Source organism: Trichomycterus rosablanca, chromosome 13 (assembly GCF_030014385.1).
Source record: "Trichomycterus rosablanca isolate fTriRos1 chromosome 13, fTriRos1.hap1, whole genome shotgun sequence".
Classification (NCBI taxonomy): Eukaryota; Metazoa; Chordata; class Actinopteri; order Siluriformes; family Trichomycteridae; genus Trichomycterus; species Trichomycterus rosablanca.
Genome location: NC_086000.1, coordinates 34,760,887 through 34,770,886, shown reverse-complemented (window position 1 = coordinate 34,770,886; position 10,000 = coordinate 34,760,887). Strand labels below are relative to the sequence as shown.

Sequence of the window (10,000 nt, the reverse complement as noted above, 5' to 3'; positions counted from 1 at the left end):
TGCAAAATTGGAAGCACATAATTAGCTTTGTATATTTGATTTATTACACCTGCTAGCAATTATTGTGGCTAAAATACATACATTTTGAAGGGGTGTCTCAATACGTTTGTCCATACAGCATAGCATGTTTTATTTAGCAACCGTTACCTTTCTATTACACTCACTCATTAATAAAAATGTCTTTTTTTTTATTTCAGACTCTTACAAACATTTTAAAACCCCTCCCACAGCAGCAGCAGACAGTGCAGCTCTTCTCCTGCACCCGAAATGAGCAGTTATTATATTCTGCCCACACAGAGATGACTTCACATAAAGCTTTCTTCAGCCTGCATCCCTTCACTGCCTAATTAAAGGTGCACAGCTTCTGTCGGGCTGGGTTAGAGTCGGACCTTCAGCTCCGGCTTATTCAAATGGCGGTCCCAGAGGGACGGATCCAAAGTTGGGTGAGCTGGCAAGCTGTTCTGCACGGCTACGCTAACACCTGCTATTACAGGTTCCGTCTGCCACTCAACCTGGTCCGACGGGGGGCGCAAGGACCACAACAACATTTGTACCTACAAAATTCCTGATTAGCATACCGTAGGGAATAAAGGGCCGAGGAGAATAGAGAGCAGGAGGGAAGAGAAATAGCGGGCGGCCCTCATCAACAATCAACAATGATGTAGTTTATTCAGAGAAAGATGAAGAATACAGTCAATAAAATGTGTACAGATATATATTTTTACAGTTTTATACAGTATTATAAAATGTATTTTTTCTTTTTTTTTCTTTATCCTTATTACTCATCAGATGGGGTCTGGTTTTAATTCAGGTCATAATAATAAAAACAGTGTACCTAAAATAATGTCCCACAAACAATCACATGACCGTGAACCCTTGCTTTTAATGACTGTTGAAACTTTCTGTTGCTGCTGACCAGACTTGCACAACAGTGATACTTCTGCCCTCATCATTGTCATATAACTTCTACTACACTTCAGTTAACTGAAGGTGGCATTTACCTAAAAAGATAAATAAATAAATAAATAAATAAATAAATAAATAAATAAATAAATAAATAAATATAATTAGTAAATAAATAAATATAAAAATATAATAAGTAAATGAATAAAAAATAAATATAAAAATATAATTAGTAAATAAATAAATAAATAAATAATAATAATAATATGTTAAATGTAATATTCTATTCTATTCTATTTTATTCTATTTGAGTCTAAGCAATCCTCATATACAATATATGAACAAACGTATTGGGACGCTCCTTCTAATTATTGAATTCATATGTTTCAGCCACAACAGTTGCTAACAGCTGTAATAAATGAATTATGCAGAGGAAATGATGTGCTTCCAACTGTGCAGCAACAGTTTAGGGAATGCCCTTTCCTGTTCCAGCATGACTGTACCTCTGTGCACAAAGCAAGTTCTATAAAACTCAATTTTAAACCTCACTTAATAGCTCTGGAGTGAACTGCAACATCAACTGAGGCTTTCTTGACCAACATCAGTGCCCAGCCATATAAAAGCTCTTTCGATTGAGTGGGCACAAATTCCCACAGATACGTATACATATTATAGTCATAGTCTTGTAAGAGACCTTCTCAGAAGAGCAGCTGTTGATCACATAGAGGTCACTCTGTTTTGGGCGGCACAGTGGCTAAGTGGGTAGCATCGTCGCCTCATAGCAAGAAGGTCCTGGGTTCGATCCCCAGGTGGGGCGGTCTGGGTCCACTTTATGTGGAGTTGGCATGTTCTCCCCGTGTCTGTGTGGGTTTCATCCGGGAGCTCCGGTTTCCTCCCTCAGTCCAAAGACATGCAAGTGAGGTGAATTGGAGACACTGAATTGTTCATATGTTTGATATAAACTTGTGAAGTGATGAACCTTGTGTAATTAGTAACTACCGGTCCTGTCATGACTGTAACCAAAAGTGTGTAAAACATGACGTTAAAATCCTAATAAACAAACACTCTGTTTTATTAGCATTCGTTTTTGAAACAAGATGTCCAACAAGCTAATGGTCAGGCGTCCAAATACCATAGAGTGAATTTGTATGTGTTTGAAAAAAATCTTTACATTCATTTTGGTTGAACTCTTATTGTATAATTTAAGCTGAAAGCTCTCTGAGTGTTGTTGTCTCAGCAGACCGGGGCACAAACACCGAATTTAACGTCCTAATGATCGGCATTAACAAGCCGACAGCGACCCGGCGCTCGGTTCATGGCTGAGAGCTGAAGGCCTCCGAGCTGTCAGCGTGTCAGGCTTCACCTCGTTCCCGACATCTCACAGGAGCCGCCCTGACAAACAGAGTGCAGCATGGGTAATTCTGTTAAACACCATGCATTTTGTCAGAGCGATGAGGAGGATCATTTGTGAATAATCATGCGATCATGTGACCCATCTTCATCTTTAATCAGTATCTTCATCAGTATCTTAACTGCCCTACCTAGCCTTATTTTTTAATCTACACCTACCATCCAGTTGACCATTGTGGATATACAATAACTGACTGTAGCCTATCCATTGCTTTGCACAGTCACACCACGGTGCACTATTTACAACCAAAACTAAACCTCTGATACCCCCTTTCCACTGACACGGATCTGACCACTGAAAAAAAGAGGTTCCACAAAGTGAACTAGCGTCTAATCTGGCACCACAGAATACTCAGTTTTTCAGCACAAACCGTGACGTCATCTGTGGGCGTGTCACAGTGTCGAGGTTTGGACGAGCCTAGCGCTGAGCAAATCGGCTATTTCGGCGGTGACAGCGAAGTGCAAAACTCTCCTCAGGTCTAACTAAAGAAAACAACAACTGCGACAAACACGTCTACGTCTTCTTATCACCGATAGCTGATCGATGCTTTTTGCATAAAAACTAACATCTGTAACAACAGCACAAATGCTCGCATGTAACCTACACACTCCGTCATCATGTTACTACTCTTTTGTTTCGTTTTGTAACGCCCACCGTTCGGCTTAGTTGCCAAAAACTGGAAATGCGGGTCGGTTCTCTACAAAACACCAAGGTTCGAAGAAACCTGAACAGAACCGGTTCAAGAACCATGGTTCTTTTGATGGAAAAGTGCTAATAGTGTTTTAAATACTGTTTTAACTTACTGGGCTCTTTAGTAGGGACACTTGACCTGTTAGCGCTGGTGGTAGCTGTACAGTTAGAGACTAGAGCTGCCCAGTGTGTGTTGATCTTCCTCTAGTCTTTAATCAGTGGACATTTTTTGATAACAAGACACGGCTGTCTTTATAATTTTTGGATGGAGCTCGATTCACCTCTCAGCATTGGGTTTTCACTTAGGTATTTTAAAATCTGGATGTCTGGATGTTTCTTCGACATTTTGATGTCCAGTTTTCCTGAAAACATCCATCCTGGCCTGTGGCATATGAGTGGGTGCCAAACAGCGACATCAATCTTAAGGAGCTGGGTTTGAGCCTTGCCTCTGTTTTCTGTCTGTCAGAAGTTTGGCATGTGTCTCTATTATCTAAATTGTCTCCAGATGTAGGTGTGTTACCTTGAGATGCGTGTTCCTTGTGCCCAGTGTTTGTGGCCACTGTGCAACCCTGATCAGCATGAATACACACTGGTGCACAGATTCCACTTAATGCTCCCTAAATGCAGCAGGTAGCTGCTTTCTGGTTCAAGGATAATGAACGCTCATGCTGCTTGCGTAACAAAGAGAGGATAAAGAAGTGAAGGGAACTCAGATGCAGCAGGTAGGTTTTAATGAACACTGACATTTTCCATGTCGACTAATCTGCAGTAATCCCTTCCTATCCCAACAGGACCGAGCACTCATGCCTTCATGCTTCATTAGATGACTGCAGTGGTCACCGACCCCCCCCGACATCCATACAGCTACTCATTCACACAGTGTCATCGTGTTTAGAATTAGGATACTAATGTAATAACAATTAAGAGCCCTTAATATTTACATGTCTTTATTTATTAGTATAAATCTATTTAAAGGCAGCACAGTACTAGAGCAGGTCGTCTAGATGACGAACAACTTCAGGGTACTCTATGAGGAGTTTGTGTTGGTGTTCTACAGGTCCTCTGGTTTTTATCACACCTCCTTAAACTGGTCAGTATGTAACATGGTTACTGTACTTTCTTCCTCTAGGTCAGAGAGAGTGAATAAATATGTTTCGCCCTTTAATATCCTATACAGGGTGTATTTTTATTTGTGTGTGTGTGTGTGTGTGTGTGTGTGTGTTTATTAGGATTTTATTGTTATGTTTTACACTTTGGTTACATTCATGACAGGAACGGTAGTTACTCATTACACAAGATTCATCAGTTCACAAGGTTATATTGAACACAGTCATGGACAATTTAGTGTCTCCAGTTCACCTCACTTGCACGTCTTTGGACTGTGGGAGGAAACCGGAGCTCCCGAAGAAAACCCACGCACACACGGGGAGAACATGCAAACTGTACACAGAAAGGACCTGGATCGCCCCACCTGGGGATCAAACCCAGGATCTGTGTGTGTGTGTGTGTGTGTGTGTGTGTGTGTGAGTATGTATATATGTATGTGTGTGTATGTATGTGTGTAAATATTTATGTGTGTATATACAGTATATACTGTATGTATGTGTGATTATGTGTGTGTATGTATTTGTGTGTATGTATGTGTGTATGAATATTTATGTGTGTATATACAGTATATATGTATGCATGTTTATTTATTTATTTAAATATTATTCATAGTAAATAGTAAATAAATTTATAATAAAACACAAATAAAAACAATTAATTAATTAAACTAGTTAGTTAGTTAGTTTTACCAGCGTTTTCTCTGGTTTGGGGTCATGGTATGGTATATTATTGTTATTATTATTGTTATTGTTATTATTATTATTATTATTATTATTATTATTATTGTTATTATTATTGTTATTATTATTATTATTATTAGTCAGTGTTTTTTGCATATTTAGTAATAATAAATAAACAAATTAATAAATAACAACTCTACATAATAATAACTCTTAAGCCAGTCTCTCCTCAGCTCTCTTTTTGATGTGTTTGCCTTCACGGCTTCTGAACGCTCCCTAATTCCATCTGGCCACAACAGAGGTGGTGGAATGGCGAGAAAAAGCTTTTCCATATGTGCAAATTAGAAGGCTGCCGCCCCAAAGCTGCACTGCTGATCCTCTGAAGTAGATAACACACCGTGGACGGCTGCCAAGTCCACTAATGGTAATCAAGAACTGGGCTTTTATTGTCTGTGCATGCCAAGCAGAGACGCCCCTCATGTGCATCCCATAATTTCACTTATTACAACTCTGGGGTCTAGACGGGCACCGCTAGCAAGTGTGAGCAAAACGCTAATAAAAATATTTACATTCATTTATTTGACTAATGCTTTTACCCAGAGTTACTAATGATGATGGATTTTACTCTGAGCTCAGAACTGAGCCAAACTGAACTGATCTCAAACTAAATGTTTGTAGAAATTATAAAGTTTTACAATCTGATGGCAAGATCAGATCAAAGCAGGAATATAAAACTATATCTAAAGCTCCGAGTGTTCACAGAACCACAGTGGACTCCTGACAACATTTTGTTTTCTTTTAGCTTCTTCCATATGTATTGGGGTCACCACAGTGAATCTGGTCCACATACCTTGTGGATGCCCTTCCTGACACAACCCTTATATTTTTATCCAGTCTTGGGACCAGTGCTGACCAGTGCACCTCCCAAAATTTGATGGCACCTCTAAGATTTGAACACTGGATCTCCAGATCAGCACTAGTGGGCTAGTGTAAATTACCTCATCACCACTTCCTAAAGATGGTTGTCCAGTCAAATTTGGCCTCCAGGCAAAAAGGCCTTGGTCAGGGAGGTGAGAATAAACCCAGCGGTCACTCCATAAAAGTCCTGTACAGACCTGTTGGACAGACAACCATCTGTTCAGCGCTCCATAAATCAGGCCTTAACGTCAGAAGCCAGTGTTAAATAAAGGCATGTTACGCATATAAAAGACTCTTGGAACATACAGAGTCATCCCATTAACTGTTTGGCATGTTCTCCCTGTGTCCAAACGGATGTTTGCTGGTTGGTTTACTTGCATCTCTGTAAAATATGCAGTAATTCAATCAACTCTGTGCCCTGTGTCTTCCTGTCTTGTGTCCAGTAATAAATAAATACAATTAAACATTAATTATAATAATAATAATAATAATAATAAAATTAATAATGATAATAATTAATAATTAATAATAGTAATAATAATAATAATGATAATAGTAATAATAATGATAATAATAATAACAATAATAATAACAATAATAATAACAATAATAACAATACTACTACTACTACTACTACTACTACTAATAATAATAATAATAATAATAATATTAATGATGATAATAATGATACTGATAATAATAATAATAATAATAATAATAATAATAATAACAATAATAATAACAATAATAACAATACTACTACTAATAATAATAATGATACTGATAATAATAATAATAGTAAAGTAATGATAATAATAATAATAATAATAATAATAATAATAATAATAAAAAAACATACTGTTTAAACTCTGTTTTAAAGTCAACCATTGATCCTGAGGTTGCAAGTTTACTATATAGTCAGAAAATATTTGGACGCCTGACCATGAGCTTTTCAAAAAACAGCTGGTATTTAAACAGATTGACCTCTATGTGATTTATTTCAGCTAGATCAACAGCCGCTCTTCTGAGAAGCTTTTCACTATATATTGAAATATATCTGTGGAAATTTGTGCCCATTAAGTCAAAAGAGCATTTGTATCAAGAAAGCCTCAGTTGATGTCCTGGTTCATTCCAAAGCTGCTGAGTGGGGCTGAGGTCAGGACTCTGTTCAGGTCACTGGAGTTTCTTAACATCTTGGTGCCAGATACCACAGCACACCTTCAGGGGTTTAGTGGAGTCCATGTCTTGATGGGTCAGGGCTGTTTTGGTAACAAAAGGGGGACAGAATATTAGAAAGGTGGACATAATGTTATGCCGGATGGGTGTATATAAGGATTAAGTGTATGAGTGGCTGAAGAATACACAGAGATAAGTTTGTCCTTCAATACGTGATGAGTCTCTCTTAGAATACAAAGGCTACTTTACCTGTCCCTCAGAACAGACAGGGCGACGTCCAAGCATTAGAGGTCAGTACAGTGCACATGGGGGTAAATTTCCAAACTGGGACTTTGCAAATGGGAGAAAAAAAATACTTTATGTGGTTACTAGGATTGTAAGTATATACTGTAGACATTAGAGAGCTAAGTACAGTATATAAACATTTAAAGTCATTACCAGGATCAGTTCAGCAGTATTAAACACATCAAGGACTGCATGCTTGCACACACACACACACACACACACACACACACAGCTCATACGTACACTGTTGTACGATCCAGGTCATATCTGCCGTGCTAAGTGGACACCATTCAACTCTTATCCATTACTGATGATGGACTGAACGATCCTGCATCTTTTGTGAAAGAGAAAAAATGGTTCAGGGTTGAAACTCACATTTCAGAAATGCAATTTTTTTTTTCTTTGAATGCTAATAAATTGTACACACACAATGTTCAGACGTGCTCATTTGAATAGAGCAATTGTGAGACACTGGGTCTGTCTGAAAACCTAGTGAGCTGCCTTGCTGCCTACTATTTACGTGATCAGCTGCCTCAGTAAAGAGTATTCTAATAAGACCTGGAACTCATAAGTCAGATTATTTAGACGCTCTACTTAGACAGAGATTACGCTGATTACATCAACGCAGTTTTTACTTACTAAGCTAACACAGTTAGCCTTAGGCTGTTCAAACCGATAGGCTGAGGCGGCACAACCCGCTAGCACGCCAGCACTACGTCTCCCACCGTGTACCAAAAACGGTTAAACTGTTCCTGACGAGCCCGAATTTATAAATAAACGACACTTGTGTACCTTTATACAAATTAAACATCAGTGAGAATTTATTTACATTTGAACAGAACTCTGTTGGTTGCTTTGCATTCGTTCACCATGTTTGTAGTTTTTTTGTGAGAAAAGTCGTGCCGCACTGAATGCTGGGATTGCCTTCAGCGCTGAGGAAACGTCGGACGCTCCCTCGTTATTAAGTCAGATTATCACTCAGAATTAAGACACCTCTCTAGAAGCATTTTAGGCTATCTAAGAATTTAGACATGCCTTCTTCTCAGGATCGTAAGCTGATGTAAAATGTGTCTGTGTAGAGAGATCACTTGGTTTTCAGAAAGACTCTTGTGGCTTATGTGATATACACCAAGAGAACATCAAAGGTCTGAATGCTTGACTAATGCAATGTGATCGCTATAGTTACAATATCTCTGTTATGTTTTGGTGGTTTGGTTCCACCTGTCCTATTAAAGTGTCTGACCTTACAAGTGTTCCTTTGACTGAATAGGCCTAAATTCCAACAGGCACATTCCAAAAACTTGTGGAAAATCTGTCATTGTCATATTATTTAATACTATACTCTAAATATTTACACCTGTGGTTTTGGAGCAGGGTGTCCAACAAGGTCATTCTAAGGTGTCTGGATACTTTTAACCAAATTGTCCTCTAATTCTGTTAGTATTTATTTTTAAAGCTGTCTTAAATATTGTTTTTATTATAGATTTCCTTTTATAAAAGCCCTGTTTTGTTATAAGGACAATTTGGTGATTTGGTTCCACCTGTCCCATAGAATGTTGATTGCATGGGTGCCTGACCTTACAAGTGTTATTTTGACTGAATAGGCATAAATTCCCACAGGCACATTCCAAAAAAATGTGTGGAAAGGCTGTCATTGTTCAAAATAAATAAATAAACAAAAACAAACAAAATAAATAAATAATGAGGGTGGTGGTGCCACTATATCACAGTCCGTGGTTTTGGAACAGGGTGTCTAACAAGCTCAGTGTAAGGTGTCCGGATACTTTTAGCCATATTGTACTCTAATTCTGTTATTAATTATTTTTAATGCCACCTTAAAAATTGCTTTTACTATATACCGATCAGCCATAACATTAAAACCACCTCCTTGTTTCTACACTCACTGTCCATTTTATCAGCTCCACTTACCATATAGAAGCACTTTGTAGTTCTACAATTACTGACTGTAGTCCATCTGTTTCTCTACATGCTTTGTTACCCCCCTTTCATGCTGTTCTTCAATGGTCAGGACCCACACAGGACCACCACAGAGCAGGTATTATTTGGACAGTGGATGATTCTCAGCACTGCAGTGACACTGACATGGTGGTGGTGTGTTAGTGTGTGTTGTGCTGGTATGAGTGGATCAGACACAGCAGCGCTGCTGGAGTTTTTAAACACCTCACTGTCACTGCTGGACTGAGAATATTCCACCAAACAAAAATATATCCAGCCAACAGTGTCCTGTGGGCAGCGTCCTGTGACCACTGATGAAGATCAATTCAAACAGCAGCAATAGATGAGCGATCGTCTCTGACTTTACATCTACAAGGTGGACCAACTAGGTAGGAGTGTCTAATAGAGTGGACAGTGAGTGGACACGATATTTAAAAACTCCAGCAGCGTTGCTGTGTCTGATCCACTCATACCAGCACAACACACACTAACACACCACCACCATGTCAGTGTCACTGCAGTGCTGAGAATGATCCACCACCTAAATAATACCTGCTCTGTGGTGGTCCTGTCATGACCATTGAAGAACAGCATGAAAGGGGGCTAAAAAGGTATGCAGAGAAACAGATGAACTACAGTCAGTAATTGTAGAACTAGAGCTGATAAAATGGACAGTGAGTGTAGAAACAAGAAGGTGGTTTTAATGTTATGGCTGATCAGTGTGTATATATAGACGTTTTGATGGTCTGGGTTCACCTGTCACATTAGATTGTTGATTGTATAGGTGCTTGACCTTACAAGTGTTATTTTGATCAAATAGGCATAAATTCCCACAGGCACAGTCCAAAAATATATGGAAAAGCTGTCACTGCCT

General features: G+C 38.6%; 1 long non-coding RNA gene across 1 annotated transcript; it reads right to left on the bottom strand.

The window, feature by feature from the left end:
• Positions 1-6,698: 6,698 nt before the first annotated feature.
• Positions 6,699-7,500, bottom strand: LOC134325843 (uncharacterized). Its single transcript, XR_010014375.1, has 3 exons — positions 7,414-7,500; positions 7,135-7,215; positions 6,699-6,968 (listed from the first exon to the last, which is right to left on the bottom strand). It is a non-coding gene; the product is annotated as an uncharacterized LOC134325843 (long non-coding RNA).
• Between the last annotated feature and the right edge of the window lie 2,500 nt (positions 7,501-10,000).